Source organism: Drosophila subpulchrella, unplaced genomic scaffold (genome assembly GCF_014743375.2).
Source record: "Drosophila subpulchrella strain 33 F10 #4 breed RU33 unplaced genomic scaffold, RU_Dsub_v1.1 Primary Assembly Seq50, whole genome shotgun sequence".
In the NCBI taxonomy this organism is placed as follows: Eukaryota; Metazoa; Arthropoda; class Insecta; order Diptera; family Drosophilidae; genus Drosophila; species Drosophila subpulchrella.
In genome coordinates, this window is record NW_023665687.1 from 971,762 (window position 1) to 989,962 (window position 18,201).

The 18,201-nt window shown below is 41.5% G+C and overlaps 2 long non-coding RNA genes across 2 annotated transcripts; both read left to right on the forward strand.

Moving 5' to 3' along the window:
- The first annotated feature begins 2,330 nt into the window (after positions 1-2,330).
- Positions 2,331-10,300, forward strand: LOC119562470. The gene is made up of 3 exons (XR_005221859.1): positions 2,331-7,667; positions 7,737-8,109; positions 8,175-10,300. It is a non-coding gene; the product is annotated as an uncharacterized LOC119562470 (long non-coding RNA).
- Positions 10,301-10,800: 500 nt separating this feature from the next.
- On the forward strand, positions 10,801-17,965 carry LOC119562469. The gene is made up of 3 exons (XR_005221858.1): positions 10,801-16,044; positions 16,094-16,408; positions 16,479-17,965. It is a non-coding gene; the product is annotated as an uncharacterized LOC119562469 (long non-coding RNA).
- The last annotated feature ends 236 nt before the right edge of the window (positions 17,966-18,201 follow it).

The window sequence follows — 18,201 nt, forward strand, 5'->3', positions numbered from 1 at the left end:
GAGTTACTGGAGCTTGAGGTATTTGGGAGGAGCCTTTTTGGATTTGTTCCATCAGCTGCGCGGCAAATATTTCGTAAGTGGAGTACGTTTGGTAATACGTGGACTTTAGTATGGATTTTGTGTCTGCGGCGCTCTCGCCTGCAGATATAATGCTGTCGGAGCATATGTCGTATGCTGCCTTTACCGTTTGCCACAAGGAATTGAGGTGATCGCGACGGATGTTACAGGCGGATAACGTTGGTGTAGGAGCACCTGGAGCGTTCACAGTGGCCTCAAAGTGGATCAGACAGTCAGCTGTGGCCATAAATCGGGTTAAAGCGGATTTTACTGATGTTGCCATGACGTTAAATAATTTAGAATTTTAATTCGGATGTAAGGAAACGGATTGGAATCAAATTGGAATTTAGGAACCAATTAAGATTGTAAATATATACGGTCACACTATCGGATAGGCAATAAATATTTATTATATCGGAATGTCGGACTTATGTAAGGAATTACGGACTTTAATATTGTTTGTTTGAAAAGAACACTTTTTGTGAGCTCTTGACCCACTGTGCACTGGCGATATACGTATGTATGCACACTGTACATATGTACATATGTGGGGTGCGAATAGCGGAATAACGTTGCGGGAATTGGAAAGACTTCGCTTATGTTTGTATGTCGGTGCGTTTGTTTGTCACCTGTACAACTAAATTGCAAACGATTTGCTGGAGTAAATTTGTGGATATTGTCACTTTGTTTTTAATTTTGGAAATAGTTTAGCCGTATTTGTAGGTCGAGAAAAGTAGTTGGAGTGGACTGTATTAGAAAAAAGTAGTTCGAGTGGACTGTATTAGATTGTTTTTGTAAATATACACATGCAGCTGGAACACAGTATAAAATAAAGAGTGCAAATCTTAAGGACAATCTTTATGATCGGGAATTTTTTACTGTGGCTGAGTTATATTTTACACACAATTGGAATTGAAAATATATTTGAGAAATATTTTTGTTGAATTGTAGCACTGAAATATCTTCTGGAATTGTTTCAAGTGTACAATTGTGGGCAAAGGAAACTGGAATATTGTCGGGCACAAGTAACGGAATCGAAATACATATATTAAATGCCGTTGCGTCGGATTAATCACTTTTGGATTTAGACAATATATCATACAGAAAGTTAGTCGAAATAGGGTTCGAAAAACTGGCGTATGACCGGCAATTATAGTAAGTGGAACTTATCTGGAGCGGTTCAAGCCTGCTGGGACAAAATCAAAGAAAACTCCAGGAGAGGAAAATCCAAAGATTTTGAAATCCGGCTTCGACTGGACCAAAATGTTGGGGCGGTGCGGCTTGATCGATGGAAATAGTTGAAGCCCCAAGACTGAATGGTACCCAAAAAACACGGGAGTACTTTTGGGGTTTTTTCGCGACGAGCGTAGGTGTTTATTAGTACACTTTGAAACATGAACTGCCTAAGCCTAACTTAACTTAAGCGCTCCAGAGCAGAGCGGAGACTTAGGGGAGAGATGGAGAGGGAGAGCGGACGGCAGTGCGAGCGCGCGATCTGTAGACATCTGGATAAAACTGCCGCTCGACACTGCCTCCTGAAATTAAACGCCCTTTTGACGTGAACAAAACAGGAACTCGGCGAAACGCCAGTCCCATCGCAGGTGGGGGAAATGCTGCACATAGACATTTTCTCTACAGACAGGAAATACTTCCTCACATGCATTGACAAGTTTTCAAAATTTGCAATGGTCCAACCGATTCTCTCTAGAACAATAGAGGATCTCAAACCGGCCCTATTACAACTCTTGAACGTTTTCCCCAAAGCTAAGGTCATCTATTGCGACAATGAACCGTCATTGAATTCGCACACTATTTTGACCACGTTAGCGTCTCGAATGCGCCGCCCCTCCACAGCGTCTCGAACGGACAAGTGGAACGCTTCCACAGCACTCTGGTGGAACTTGCCAGATGCCTCAAAATCGACAAAGGCATCAGCGACACTGTAGAGTTGATTTTACTGGCCACGACAAAATACAACAAATCTATCCATTCGGTCATCGGTAAGAGGCCCGCCGACGTGGTAGTCACTCAATCGAATGACCCACAGTGCGATATAGAGGGTAGAATAAGGCATGCCCAGGACAAGCTAAGAAGCAGGGAAAATGCCTCCCGGCAGAACAGAATATTCAATGCCGGCGACAAAGTCCTAGTAAAATCCAACAGGAGACTAGGAAACAAGCTTTCGCCGTTATGCGAAGAAAAAACGGTGGAAGCGGACATGGGGACCACAGTCCTCATTAAGGGGAGGATGGTCCACAAAGACAACCTTAGGTAGGCCAAGCATAACCATGTTATCGCTCGCCTGATAATTTTTCATTTTTCATTACTTTTATCCCTAGCCACTTGGCGTAAGCTTTTCATTACTATTATTTTTGATCATACTGCTTTTTCTGTGCTTTGGTGGTGGGTTAACCCGTCTTTAACAAACAATACAGTATATCCGAATTACAGGTTTACAATCATACCCCTGCTATTCTTCTTGACCGTAGCTTCGGCGCACATAACAGACTACTCAAAAGCCAAATACATTCCCATCGTTGATGGTCGAATTTTGGTATGGGAAGAGTTCGCATTTGTAAGACACTCAGCGAATCTCTCGGAGTATAGGCGCGTGGTGGAAGAGACAGACGGAATGACCGACAGGTTCCCACAATCGCATATGCAAAAACTTTTGAGCGTTGATACCGCTCACTTGCGTGACCTGCTCGAGTCATTAAGCATTCACCATAGAGTAGCCAGGAGTTTAGACTTCCTAGGTAAAGCCTTAAAGGTAGTGGCGGGAACGCCGGACGCCGAGGATTTTGAAAAAATTAAATTCAACGAATTTCTACTCATTGATGCAAACAATAGGCAATTAAATATTAATACCAAAGTCCAAGACCAAATCAATAAAATATCCACTACTGTCAATCAACTTCTGAGGTCGGCTAAGGAATCCCAAATTGATACGGGACACCTATACGAGATGTTACCAGCTCGTAATAGGATGACGGTAATGGAGCTGCAGAATTTGATGCTTGCAGTCGCCCTTGCGAAAATTAATGTCGTTAGCCCTAGCATACTAGATCATGCAGAAAAAACTGCTCCGTAACACCAGGGGCCACATTTTGCCTACTGACACTAAGAAGTTCGTGCGCCCAGGAGCTCCACGCTGGAGGCACTGCGCACTGCGAAATTCAGCAAAGTGACTTGCATCCCGTCACTTACGTTGACGATGGAATTGTCATTGTAAATGATCGCCCGGCTCGTGTGAGTGTGGACAATGGCACTTACGTCCACGTACAGGGTACCTACCTCATCACCTTCATTGAGAGTACCACAGTCAACGAAACCCGGTTTGTTAATCAGGACACAGCCCAGAAAAGGGCTCCGGGAGTAGCCACCTCGCCTTCTCTGAACGTCACTATGGAACGAAACATCCTTAGTCTTCCATACCTTCATCGTTTAAGTGAACGTAATTTGGTCAAACGTGGTTTTAGGAATTTGTTTATTGGCTATTTATACCCGTTACTCGTGGATTAAAAGGGTATACTAGATTCGTCGGAAAGTATGTAACAGGTAGAAGGAAGAGTTTCCGATACTCTTGATCAGAATCACTAGCCGAGTCGATCTAGCCATATCCGTCTGTCCGTCCGTCCGTATGTCCGTATGAACGCTGAGATCTCGGAAACTGTAAGAGCTAGAATGTTGGGACTTGGTATGTAGATTCTTGGTCTTCCTGCGCAGGTAAGTTTGAACGAACGCCCACATTTTTAAAATATTTTAAAAATTTTTTCGAGATTTTATTTTTATTATCAATACTCATCTACATGCAACAAATTATTGAAATCGGGTCATTAATTAAAAACGAAACAATTTGCGAACTTAAAAGAGTGCGAGAGGGACGAAGTTGTATTAATACAGGAAATCGGCTGCTTACGAAATTTAACTAGCGCCACATAGGTGGCGCTTTTATGTTAGCTGAGTAACGGGTATCTGATAGTAGAGGCCGTCGACTATAGCGTTTTCTCTTGTTTTCTTTTGCAAATTTGGAGGGTCAAGCTTGGAATTGTCAATAGTTTACGTCCTCCCTTCAATTTATCAATTTTCAAGGTCCATACAAATCGACCCGCCCTAATATACACATACATATACATATCGTCGAACACAACGTTTAATTTGGTTGTTGTACTGTCCAGCTTGTGAAGACAATGGTGTTGCAAAAAGCATTGAGAAAGATCGATCTGTCGCGCAGCTGGAGACATGTGCCCCAAGTCAAGATATTCCAGAAGAAATGCTAAAACTTTGCTTTGAGCTGTGTGTTTCCAGCAAGGTTTCTCTCTTAATTCCTAAGTCTACGCATCGCTTGCTGATAGGATTCTACTAAATTCTTTTCAGCCAATGTCTTCCTTCGAAGTTGAAAATGTGGAGTATTCTACACCTATATCCCTAAGCAGAATACTTAAAGGTGCTAGAGCTGCATTCTGAATGGGGCTGCAAATATTTCCAGACACTATCCAGCCAAGCTTGTTCTTATGTAATATTGACAATTGCGAAAAAAATGTATTTTCCCCGGCATACATTAAACCAAAAAAAAAAAGATCTTCACCAATCAACAGATCGACTATAGAACACGGGGCCTGCTGGCTTTAAAATTAGTGTCAAATGCGTTAAAGGAGTCGCGAAAGCTTGCGTCCTGCGCCTGTGTAAATAGCGCGGTAGGAAAAGATGCTCCGCAACGACTCCTAATATAGACAATGGCAGTAACTAACAGAACAAGGGGAAAGAGTAGGTAAGAACGGGCTACAAGCTCTGTCTTATCTAAATCGGTTAGCTCATCCTGTGCTAAAAATAAATCCATTGACTTCAGTTGCCGGGAAAATGAATCCTTCCGCTTAAAAAACTTATACCCACTTGGCTCTGTTACGTGCGTTTCGAAGGCATCAGGCGTTTTAAGGCTTTAAATTAATTTGGTAAGCACACAAAAAGGCATGAGGATGAGTACTGAGCGAAAGATTTTCAGTTGATGTGGTGATGTGCTGACACCGAAAACGTTGCGATTTGTAAGAAATTAACCAAAGTGGTTATATGCGACACTATACTTTGAATTACGTCGGGGTCACCAAAAAGATCTGCTTTGTTCGTGGTTCAAAACGCATGTGTCGCTCGCTTGATTCTTATGTACATCTTCTTCCCACCACGCTCCGCCGGCCGTGCGCAGCATCGCTTGAAGTCATAGCTTTTGAATAACAATGCGGCCGCTATATAAGGGTTTTTTCTCAGACTTTGAGCTAAGAATCCGAGAGCCACCGATTGAACTGTTGCCTTTTTTTTTGTATAATAAGTTACTTCCTATCCATGTAGGCGAAAAATTTTGTAGCCACGCCGTTAGATCGGAATAACGCCACCGCCAATGTATGAAATTAGATTTTAAATAATACAAAATTAGTTTGTTGAAAACGTAAAAAGCGTGCGGTAGTTTCTGGTGATATGTTTTGATGACATTGAACGATGATGAACTTATTGATAAGTGTGAGCGAGAATAATTCATATGATTTTGTGAATTGTTTTATATGAGGTGTTAATTGTTGTAATGTATGAAACGAGCAGTGTGGAATGTGTAAAACTAAATATTAATATTAGCAGCCTTAATAATACTCGACGTCCAATTTTCAATTGGTTAGTTTAGAGCAATTTATCAAAGTAAGTATAATGTATTCATTAATGTAGCAGGAATCACAATGTTCATTTCCAAGTAACCGATAGATATCGCTATATTTAAGTAGTGTTGGGAAATGTCTTTTTTGTGTGTATTTTGAGCAATTTAGCAAAGTAGAGGATTATTAACAAAATACTGTATAACCCTGAAAAAAGAAGTTTCTTGGTAAGCACGAACATTCTTAATGTGATCACTAAAAGTACTTAATTTCAGAAAATTAGGTTTTAGTATTAAAATAGGAATGAAATATTTTCATTAGTACTACAAAACTTCAAAAGTAAATAGTATATCAACAAGTACAATTTGTGCTTAAATCGATAATATAACTCACTTATTATATTTGCTAAAAAAGAACAAATGTTGCTTAATTTAAATAGAATTTTTACTACACTAAAGTAGATAAAAATAAAAAAAAAATATTTCCCACTTTCATCGCAAGCATTAAAGAGTGTTACAAAACATATCCTCACAACAAGCACATTTTGTGCTTAGGTCGTAGAAAGTAATAGGAAATTAATAATTGTCCTTATATACTCTGAAACTCATATATTACCGTACGCTTATATTTTCAAAACATTAAAATTTTTACATATAAACAAAAAACACAATGAATAAAATATTATTTATAATTAATAATGAAGTTCTCCAAGCAAGCACATTTTGTGCTTAGATCGGAGAAAAAATAAAATAAATAATTAATAATTGTCCTTATATACATATGTACTCTGAAACGGAATATATTTAATTTTTCATACAATCCAATCTACGCCTGATTGCTTATCCACAATTGTGATGAGCTGAAAAAATATAGATAAAACTTGAACAAAATTAAAAGTATTCATCGGAATCAAAACATTAAAAAAAAAGTATAAAGAACTCTTTATACAATAATCTATTTAAGAAATCACATATTATTGTTTTGCCATCTACATATAATATGTCTATTAAGGTCTTAAACATATTTTCTAGCTGGTTTATTGTACAACTCAATCCCAGAAATAGAGGTTAACTTCACGAATATTATTAATATTAATATACCTAATATTTTAATAAATTTAACTCCAAAAACGTTTAACTTAATACATATAATAGGTAAAGTTTACTATAGAACTAAAATCTCGATATCAACACAAGATGATATTTGATAAGTCGATACAATTGAATGGCTAGCCCCAGCTCTAGAAAAAGCCATTCACTTTTGATCTGATCGCGTAGTGTCAAAGTTATGTGAAAATGAGTGCAAGTGACGCGAAGCTGGAAGAGTTTTTAAAAGAACATGAACTGGAAGATGTTCGGGATTACCTCGAAAGTAAGTAATAATAATGCGATATCCAATTTAAAATAATTGTGAATTGAAGAGAATTAATAATTGGGCACTTGGTATTCCTGCGAATTGCACAGCACGTGGTTTTTTTTCCTGGAAAACTACATTGAGCATACACATGTATACAGGCAAAATACTACAAATTAAATATATATGAACATAGAACCAAACCGCGAAAAGAACACACTTTTTATAGTATTTTTTTCGCTAAATACATATGTACTTATTTATGTGCATACCCTGCAGTTCCACAATTGAGTATAAGCGCCTAATCATCACGATGTCGACTGCGACGTCGGCAGAGCAGCCAGCGAGGCCGGCAGAGCTGAGCGCAACGACGGCAAAGAGACGCACTCTCAGTCGGGTTAGTGATGTAAAAAAACATCGATGCATCGAGCATCGATGATTTTTCGGCGATGTTTTTCGATGTTTTTCGATGTTTTATGTTATGCCGATGTTTATCGATGCATCGATGTTTAACCAAAACATCGGGCGTCGAGTTGCACAACATTGCAGAACATATGGTTTCAGTGCCGCACAGACAAATTCGCGGTTTTTGTTTTAGTTTACCGTGTTTGCAATGCCAAAGTAAGTATTATGTGAAATATATATGTATATAAATATAGTTATTTGCAATTACAAATGTATTCATTCTAGAATAACAACAAAGACAAGCTTTTGCTGGAGGCACTTTACAAAAGTTGACGGAAATAGCGCAAAATGCAATATTTGTGGCAAAGTTTTTAAGACTGCGGGTAACACGACCAATATGAAGGACCACCTGCGTTCCCTTCATAAAATTGATCAACATGTTGGAGTGCGTGCAGTACCTGATTCTAGTGTTGCGGCACAAGTTTCCATTGCTGAAAGCTTTAGAAATATAGCGGATTATGGCATCGATGGGGATAAGAACAAAAAAATCAAGGATGCCATTATTTACATGATATCAAAAGATGTTCAACCATTTTCCATAGTCGAAAACCCAGGCTTGTTGTTAGAAATTGATAAGCGTTTGGGTTCAATAGAGCAGGTATGCTTCAAATGTCATTATTCATTTATTTCTTTACATATTTTATTTTAAATTTATGGTTTCAGGTCTCAATTCTGGCAATGGCTACAGTTCTTGACCCAAGATTTAAGAAACTGCATTTTAAAGACCCTCAGGCCTGCTCAAACTCTATTATAAAAATCAAGTCTATGGTAAAACCGATGGGCAACGACAACAATAGTAATGATGAGCACAACTAAATCCAATTCTTTTTGGGACCACCATCACCAGCTGGCACAATCTCATAAGCCTAAGGGGGATATTGATGTGGAGATGATAGCGTACCTGCGAATGCCATTAGCGTCATTTGAAAGCAACCCTCTACAAGTATGGGAAGGTTTGAAAAACACATATCCCAATTTACATAAAATGGCGCTGCAATTTTTACCGGTAGTAGGATCGTCGGTTCCTTCTGAACGGGTTTTTTCAGCGGCATCATATGTCTTAAGCTAGAGAAGAAACAGGTTAAGACCAGACCGATTAAGCCGCATTTTATTTTTGCAAAGCATCGACAAAAAATACTTTTTTGGAAAAATTTAATTACTTATTATAATTATAATAATTAATATTGCTTTAAAAGCATAACAAAAAGACAGCTAAGGAAGCATTTATTGTTACATTATTTTGTTTTTATTATTATTTTTGATTCTGAATGTAATGAAAAATAGTGCTAAGGAAGCATTTATTTTTATATTATTATTTTATTATTTTTGATTCTCAATGTAATGAAAAAGACTGCTGAATGCTCATGAATTGATATAGTTTTAAGTTCGTTTATAAAATTGTTAACAAAACCCTTCAATGAAGAAATAAAAAGGAAAAAACTAAGAAAGCTTTTATTTTTGTAGTCTTAATTCCTTCTTATTTAAATATTAAAAAATCTCAATAAAAAATTTAATAGGCTTCTACAAATTGAATTAACGAAAAATAACGGAATGGGTTGAAAACATCGATGCATCGATGTTTCTAGCCGATGTTTCACAAAACATCGATGTATCATTTTGCAAACAACGATGAAGATCGACATCGATGTTTCGACCCAAATTTACATCACTAAGTCGGGTTACGCAAAGAGAACGCTCAAAAAGTACTTTTGGGCTCTCCCTCTCTCGCCATGTCTCAGCTGGAAAAATGCGGGTGCAGGCAAGGAGGCCCAGCAATTAAAATGTAGACTTTTGTGCACCCTTGCCTTTTAAATAATGCAACATTTTTTCGTAAATGTTAAAACAACAAATTAAAATAATAGTTTTGGGTTTTAAAATATTCGTATTGTTTTGTGAAGTTTTAAAAATATATTTTTATAAAACGATTTGCATAGTCGGATATGTCTATAAATATCCTGCTTTTATGTGCAAGGTGCATAGACCAAACTGGACATGCAAAAAAAAACAGAGCAACAACGGATAAGAGGATCCGTTTTTCTGGAAGGCACGCGCCTTTTTCGTTTCTTTCACTTGCGTTTACTTATGTGAAGGAGTTAGAATTACCCGCAATAAACGTAGTTAAATAAAATAAGTCAGTGGTATAAAAGTGATACCTATACGATTCCCAGGTAAGTCTGTCGCAGACCAATATTTATTTATATAAATAGACAAATGAATGAATCTGTGAAAGAATTTTAAAATCTTATTGAGTGCAATGTTCCTAGAAATCGAAAATAAGAGATGTTTGTATTTAAAACTTATGTTTGTGGTTAAAATTTGTTAAAAATGAATATTAATAACATTAAACCACAGTTTTTACTTTTGTGTACGTACACAAACATGGCTATTTAAATAAAAGTCTCAATTTTCAGTCCCTGGAAAAGTGTTAGTTTTCCCGCAAACGCAAAATCAAAAAATGTTAATAAATAATACAAAGATATATAAATATCGTGTGGTATATTTTTTAAAATAATTTTTAACAAGAAACAAAAAAAAAATGAAGTGACCGAAAACAAAACTTTCAGAATTTCTTCTCTTGTTTTTTAATATTTAAGTTTACTTGTAAGCTTACTTTTTAAAAGACTCCTGTCATTTTCTTTAAATGCCAAAGTTAACATTTTCTTTACAAATACTTACAAATAACGATTACCTTCGGTCACTCGTTATACCCGTTACTCGTAGAGTAAAAGGGTATACTTGATTCGTCGGAAAGTATGTAACAGGCAGAACAAGGCGTTTCCGACCCCATTATTAAGTATATATATTCTTGATCAGCATCACTAGCCGAGTCGATCTAGCCATGTCCGTCTGTCCGTCTGTCCGTCTGACCGTCTGTCCGTCTGTCTGTCTGTCCGGATGAAACCGACAAAAACTGGCTCCTACAGTTTTGATGCTAGAATAAAAATTTTAGCTGAAATGTATTGTTCTTATCAATAGCTATCGATTGACCCAAAAAAAAGTTTGCCACGCCCACAAACTTCAAAAATTCGTAAATATGAACGTGGATATCTCGGAAACTATCAAAGATAGAGAATTGGGATCTCAGACTTAAGTTCCATAGCCTTGTACGCAGCGCAAGTTTGTTACGCGAATATGCCACGCCCACAAACCGCCAAGTCTGTGGCGCCCACAATATTCATGCTAGATAAACAATTTTAACTGAAATGTATTGGTCTCGTCAATACCTATCGATTGATCCAAAAAAAAATTTGCCACGCCCACTCCAACGGCCATAACGCTTAAATCTGTCTACCGCCGGTAGGTGGCGCATTTCAATCTCGATTTGCTGCTTACATATCTCCATTTCCTATTGGTCCCTTTAGCTGAGTAACGGGTATCTGGGTATTTGAGCTGCACCAAAAAAAAGGCAACGCCGGCCCCAGATGCTGGCGAGGAGGTGCCAACGACTCCGTTAGGACCGGGAACCGCCGAGCCCCCATTGTACACCATTCATCAAGAACGCGTGTTTGTGGAATTTTTCATATGCATCATTTATACATATGCAGATTCCTGTGAGACTTCAAGCAAGGCGGTTGCATAGTCGAGAGAACTCTGAAGTTGTCTCGTTTAAAGTCAGTGTAGCGACGGTCGTCACCTAAAAAGTAAACTGTGTATAGTGTGAGACACTCCGGAACTAGAGGTACGTACCATGGCACTGTTCCGGCGGGGCTTCCGAACGTATCCCCAAGTCTTGGACTGGTGAGGCTGCTGTCGGTTCGTGGGCCAGGGGGATCCTCTCCCGCGCATATCGAGTGAGAGTCTTTCACCACGAAATCTCTCTCACACGCACAGTGACACAGCGCACAATGCTGAACAACGTGGGGCGTAGGAGCTCAACAGCGTGGATCTCCGCGCTTAACAGCACATAGTGTTGGAAAGCGCCATAAACGCGGGCCCTCTCTGATTTTTTGAACTTTCGAAATACTCCAAATTCTGGCACCTAGATACAGGGACGGCAAAGGGCAGAAGGCCAAGGATCGGGCAAATTCCAACCCCTCCGCCGCGGCGGTGCCTATCAAAAGGGGCACTGGGGACCGAAAAGGGGCGGTATATCCCCCATCGTAAGCCAAGGGGAAATCTGTGGCCAGCGCGGGAGCCTCCCTCGAGCAAGTCGGGAAACCTGAGATGGAGGAGGCTGAAAACCCTTTCGTGGGCAGACCAGTGGTGGTAAGATCTCCCCGCCATCCGAGGGAAGAGGGGACCGATGGAGTTGCAGCGGCATTTAGGAGGGGCAGCAAGCTCGCCCGCTCGCCGGCACCTTCGTAAGCCCAAGTTGATGAGCTGATTGGAGATGCTGAGGAAGTGAAGGAAACCCCTAAGAGGACGTGTGATCCTGCAAGCCCAGCAAACTCGCAAAGGACAACGCCGGCCAAAAGGAGCAAGGCCTCCCACGAGGCAACCTGCCTTGAGGATCTCTTGGAGCTGGGGAAGCTGCTACAGAAGATATCCACCAAGATGATAGACAAAACGGCACGCCATATAACCGTCGCCACGAGGGAGACGTTCGTGCGCATGAAGGCGCTTCACACGAGCATCCTAGAGGCGAATAGAGAGGGCGGCAAGGACGACAGCATCAGTGAGAACGGCCATGATGCTGCAATCGTGTGCTCGAAATGCTCTCGAAGCTTGCAGAGCGCCGGCAAGGAACAGCAGACAACGGCTGTCTGAAGAGAGATGCTGCAGCGCAAATGGAACCTTGGCGAAGGATAAGCCAGCCAACTGTGGCTGGAGGATCCGCAGCTCAACTGGCCCACCATCCACGCGCCCAACGCAGCAGAAAAGAGCCAAAGCTACCAGGAGCACCCGAATGAACCCTCCAAAAGGGCCACAAGAAAGAGAGGCGACGCACGCTGGCGCCAGTAAGATTTCGAGCCACGCAACTCCGGTCGCCGGTCAGGAAAAAGCCGAGGGCCACGCGTCGCGCCATACCAGACGCTGTCGTTGTCGAGGCGAGCGGCAAATCTTACAGCGAGGTGTTAGCCATGGTGACACGAAGGGAAGACAAACAGTTGTCGGACCTGGGAAGCTGTGTATCCAAGGTACTTCCGCACCATTAACGGCAACCTACTGCTCGAGGTGGCCAAAGCAGAAAGCGCAGAAGCCATGAAGGAGAGCATCGCGAGGGTGCTAGGCGACGCAGCGTCAGTGCGAGCCATGTCGGACGAGGCTAAACTGCTCGTTTTGGAGATACGAGACGTCGACTCCATCGCGACGGAGCAGAAAATCTGAGCTAGGACTGCGAGCTAGTATGGCATCAATGCTGAGCGCATCAGAGTCCGGAGTCTGCGCCGAGGCTACGCGGAGTCGCAGTCGGCAGTGATCAGCTTGCCCTACTCCCTGGGAGAGGCGTTCTTCATCGTGGCGAGGTGCAGATTGAATGGACCATCTGCAGGATCCGGGAAAGAACAGGCCTCCCAAGATGATTCAAATGCTTGTAACCCGGCCATATTGCAGTTAACTGCAAGAGCCTAGTGGATAGGAGCGATTGCTGCATAAGATGTGGTGAACAAGGGTACAAGGCAGCCAAGTGCAGCAAGGAGCCTTCATGCTTCATCTGCTCTGCGGGAGGAAAGAAGGAGACCAGGTACCAGGCAGGAAGCAGATTCTGCTCAGCCACAACCAGCGGGACAGGGAGGCCTCGACCGACATGCAGTTGATCCAGCTAAACCTCCTGAAGCAGACGGTGCGCGAACTGGGTTCTGAGGTGGCAATACTCAGTGAGCCCTACAGAGTGGAAAGCACTAACGATTGGGTCACGGATCGCACTGGCAAAGCGGCACTGTGGCTCTGCGGAGTGGGTGCACCACTCATGCGGGACATGAGGGCAGCAGAGGGGTTCAAGGGGCTCCCTCTATACCAACGCCAGGGGGCGCACCATCCTTGAGGCTATTGCGTCGCTGGACATCGTCCTGTTGGACGAGGGCTCCCAGCACACCTTCAACAGAGCTGGGGTCGGTTCAATCATTGACCGTAGCACACGCTGGAGGATAGGCGAGGTGTTCACGGCCAGCGACCATGAAGCCATCCTGCTGACAGTTGGCGGTCCACCGTGCCAAAGCCAGCCGATGACCGGGTCAAGGAAAGCCTACCGCCAGGACACCTTTAGGCCACAGACCTTTGCCAGTGCACTGGAAGGATTGGCTGTCTCTGAGTTGGACTCGGCAGATGAAGCAGCGAACAAATTGGCAGCTAGACTGGAGGAAGCCCACCAGTGTACTGGTGGAGCGAGGAAATCGCTAGCTTGCGCTGGACCTGCCTTCGAGCCAGGAGGTTAGTCCAAAGGGCGAGAGGCACGGCAAACCTCTCAGCCTGCTACTCGAGCTTTAAGAGTGCAAAGAAGGCACTCAAACTGGCGATTCGGTACAGCAAGAGGAAAAGCTACCTCAAGCTCTGCGACGAGCTGGAAAACGACCCATGGGGAAGATCCTATAAGACGGTGGTCAAGCGTGTGAATGCCGGCAATAGGTCGCTTACTGACCCGGCGGTCCTGGAGGGTATTGTCTAAGTGCAGTTTCCAGAGGGTCGCCGCCATTGCATCCCCCGATAGACGCGACAAATTGGGAGCCCGATATGTCCGGTCACGGAGACGGAAATATTATCTGTGGCAAGAAACTTGAAGAACAGGAAGGACTCTGGGCCGGATTTGGTCCCGAACAGTGCAGTGAAGACCCTGCTATCCCTCCATCCGGGTGCGGTAGCATCGCTCTATAGCACGTGCCTGCTGGAAGGGACCTTTCCCGACAGGTGGAAGCGCCAAAAACTTCTGCTCCTGCCAAAGCCAGGGAAACCAGCGGGCGAAGCCTCTTCTTATAGACCCATCTGCCTGCTGGACACTATAGGCAAGGTCTTCGAAAGGGTCATTGCAACAAGGCTTAACTCTGCTATGGAGGATGCCGATGGACTCTCTTCCAACCAATATGGTTTCCGGAAAGGGAAATCGACACTGGATGCGATAGAGAGGGTCACCAACCTTGCTGCTAAAACCATCGCTGGTACCAGACGGAAGGGTGGGACGAAGAAGTATTGTCTAGTGGTCACGCTGGACATACGGAACGCGTTCAACTCAGCCGATTAAGGGAGGACAGTGGAGACATTACGGTCCTTCAACATCCCGGAATACCTGTTGAATGTAGTGCACAGCTACCTCAGCAAAAGGGAGTTGGTCCTAGAAACATCTGTGGGCCCCAGGACTTACGAGGTGACAGCCGGTGTTCCTCAGGGCGCGGTACTTTGGAACACGATGTATGACGGAGTTCTGAAGCTCCCACTGCCGAGCAGCACCAATATTGTTGGCTTTGCAGATGATGTCGCGCTGGTTGTGGTGGCCAAGGAAGTTGGTTAGGAAGTTAGGAAGTTACAGTTCGTAAACAAGAAGGCAAGTGAGACCACAGGATCGCTCTGCAGGATCCTGCTGAACACCAGGGGAGCGAAGCAGGACAGACGTAGTCTCCTCGCGACCGTTGTCAAGTCGCAGTTGCTGTACGCTGGTCCAGTGTGGGCTGAGGCCACGGCTGTTAGCAGCTACATGGGAGGTGTTAACTCGACGTACCGCCTGTGTGCCGTCAGAATATCGAGTGCCTTCAGGACGATTTCGGACGACGCAGCGCTTGTCATTGCAGGCCAAGTTCCCCTATGTGAACTGGTGCGGAAGGCCAAGGAGATACGCGCGGCACTAGCAGGCGAACAGGCGGACCACAGTACCAAGGCCGTGGTGAAGAGGAGGGCCAGGATGCAGAGCGTCGACAATTGGCAGGCAGCCTGGGAAAACTCCAGCAAGGGTCGCAAGACGCACCAGCTCATTCCCAGCATAGAGCCATGGGTAAATAGGAAGCACGGCCCCTTACTCCTGTTCTTGTACTTACTTTTACTCTGTATATAAGTATAGGTAATAAATGAATATACAAAAAATAAAAAAAAAATATGTAGATACACTGACAAAGCGCATGTTTAGGCTTGCATTAATAATTGCGATCCCGTAATAAAGTTTTGCGGGTTTTTATTTAACAAATTATACTACATTTTAAAAGATTCTTACTGAATTATCATTTTTATCGCAATGCCTATGCGAGCCTAACCATGTGCTTTGCCAGTGTATCTGTATATGTACAATGTACATATATACAGTGTATTAAAATAATATTTGGGCTTTTTCAACTTTAAACGTGAATAAAAGGTTTGAAACTAATAAAAACAAAAAATTTAATGATGAAGAATTAAAGTTTATTTTATTACCATTTCATAGATTTATATATGTATATTAATACTTTTCTTTAAATTTAAAGGATGCATAAAAAAAACTAATGTTAATGTTATACACTGTATGCATGTACATAATTAAGACTGAAATAAAATTAATTAAATATTGTTAGATGCACAAATTCAATATGATGATTTTAAAAATATTTTAACTGAGTAAGATTTGGAGGAAACCGTTCCACCGTTGGGTCCTCGGTTGACATTTTGAGAGAAGCTGCTGCCTTGGAGAAAACCAATAGTAAGTCATTTCTGAAGTTTAAATAAGTATTAAATATTTTTGAATGCAGCTTGGACCAGATGGTGAATCGCAGTTGCTTCCCACAAACATAACCAAATCGCAGGAGACGCCGCTTAAATTTTATTATAAGGCAAAGCTGGTGCTAAGCAAAAGCTTGGACACTTTATTGGCGAAGACCAATAGAGGGAGAGCTATTTTGGATCATGGAAAAAAACAGATGTCTTTAAGCCAGGACATAAAGAACGATCTTATGGGCATTATCCTTGAGGAGATCTTCTCAACAGGGATAACTATGAAATATTCCGATTTTAGTCTGTTTCTGGGCGAAATTTGCTGTCACTTACCTGGCGAAGAGAAATGCAAGGTAAAATTTAATTGAAAAATTTTGATATTTTGATATTGATTTTTACTTATATTTTTAATCAATTTTATAGGATTACTACTTCATTTCGCGAGACGGTAAAAAAATCCATCGGGCAAACTGTATTCCAAGTACAAAAATCGAAGATCAAGGATCAAGCTAAAACTAGCACAAAATGAGTTGCTTGAAAAGTATGAAGATTTGGAAAACCAAACGACTGAAGTCTCAGAATCGGATCGTATCGCACTTTCGCTGTTGCTTTCTCTGAATAGGATTGGTGACAATTGGGTCTTAGTGTGCGAGAAATGGAAGAAGACCTTCCATTTTGAGCTGTGAAAAAAACAACACCCCTTTTCAAATATGTAATCTCCTTAATCAAATTACGTATAAGGGTAAAATATATAAGTCCAAATATTTCCTTGTGGCTAGAGAAGTCCATACAAAATTATTTAAAATTTTAAGTTTTTTTAATTTTGGTATTAACGTTTTTGTTGTTTGCGAAGAAATTAATTTATTGAGTTATGATTATGTTGGAAATAGCACTGAAAATGTTTATGTAAAAAACATTCAAGAATTCATATCAGTTCCAATTCATGTGTATACTTTAAATAATTCGAAGTCTCATATAAGGCTGAAGCAGGTATAACATAAAACGTAAGTGGCAAAACTTATGTATGTATTATTTTCTTTTTAAGTTTCCTGTATTATACTACAATAAGAATCAACAAACTCAGTTACGCGATACATTCAAATAATAAAATAAAATAAAACCGGTTTTTTTGTGCAAACCCAATGCCATCCTAAGTGAAGAATTATAAGTTATCATGTAAAGAACCTTTTCCGCTGGATTATGGAATTTTAAACTCTTTAATGAAGCATGGTTTGTTCTTATTATAAGACCAAAGATAATGCATTGGTAAAATTGGTACATACTGTTCTTGAGCGTAGTATAAATAATTATTTTCTGAAGACTAAGTCCAGTTTAAAATAAGAGTTATATATTTTTGATGCAAGCTGCATATAATCTTGATATAAGCGTTGGCCATGGTTCATTTAAGAACATTTTAGACATGTTTTAAGAATAAATATTGATATATTAAGGAACTAATTATATTTCATGTAAGTTCAATTCATACTTGATTTAAGAATTTTTAAACTTAACTAAAGTACAATTCATATTTAAATAAAGTAGTATTTATACTTAAATAAAGAAGATTTCATACTTAAATCAAGTAGAATATGTTCGTACCCAAAGGTACTCAACATGACCACACCCAACAAATCAAGCAGTAGCCAAGTTGGGAACAGTACCAGGCGCTCAGTAGCACCCACTCACTAACTTACCGTCTCAGCGGTACTTTGACCCGCCAATGCAGTCAGCACATTTTGCAGTGTCAGCCGAGCCAACTACGCAAACTGCTACCATAATCGAAACTCCCTGACCTACCGACCTGCCTACCTACTTTAGAATATAGCTTATTTCACTAATCATTACACTAAACTTCCGTGTTCCAAATAGTATATAAGCATGTATCAAATGAAGAATAAATCAGTTATCAACGCACCTCATAACTCCGCGGTTCTACTTCCTACCTCTAGGAATAGGGCTCGTAATACACTATCTCAACTAGCAGCTAACCATGTTAGCTCAACCTCAGCGCAGCTCAGCATCGCCTGTGGTCCGGCATCGCAGTAACCATCGTTACCTTTGCCGCGACGCGATCGTCCTGCCAGCAAAGCGTCCCCGTGCCAGCGACAAGTGCTCATTACCCCCTTGTCCCGCTGTGTGACCCAGA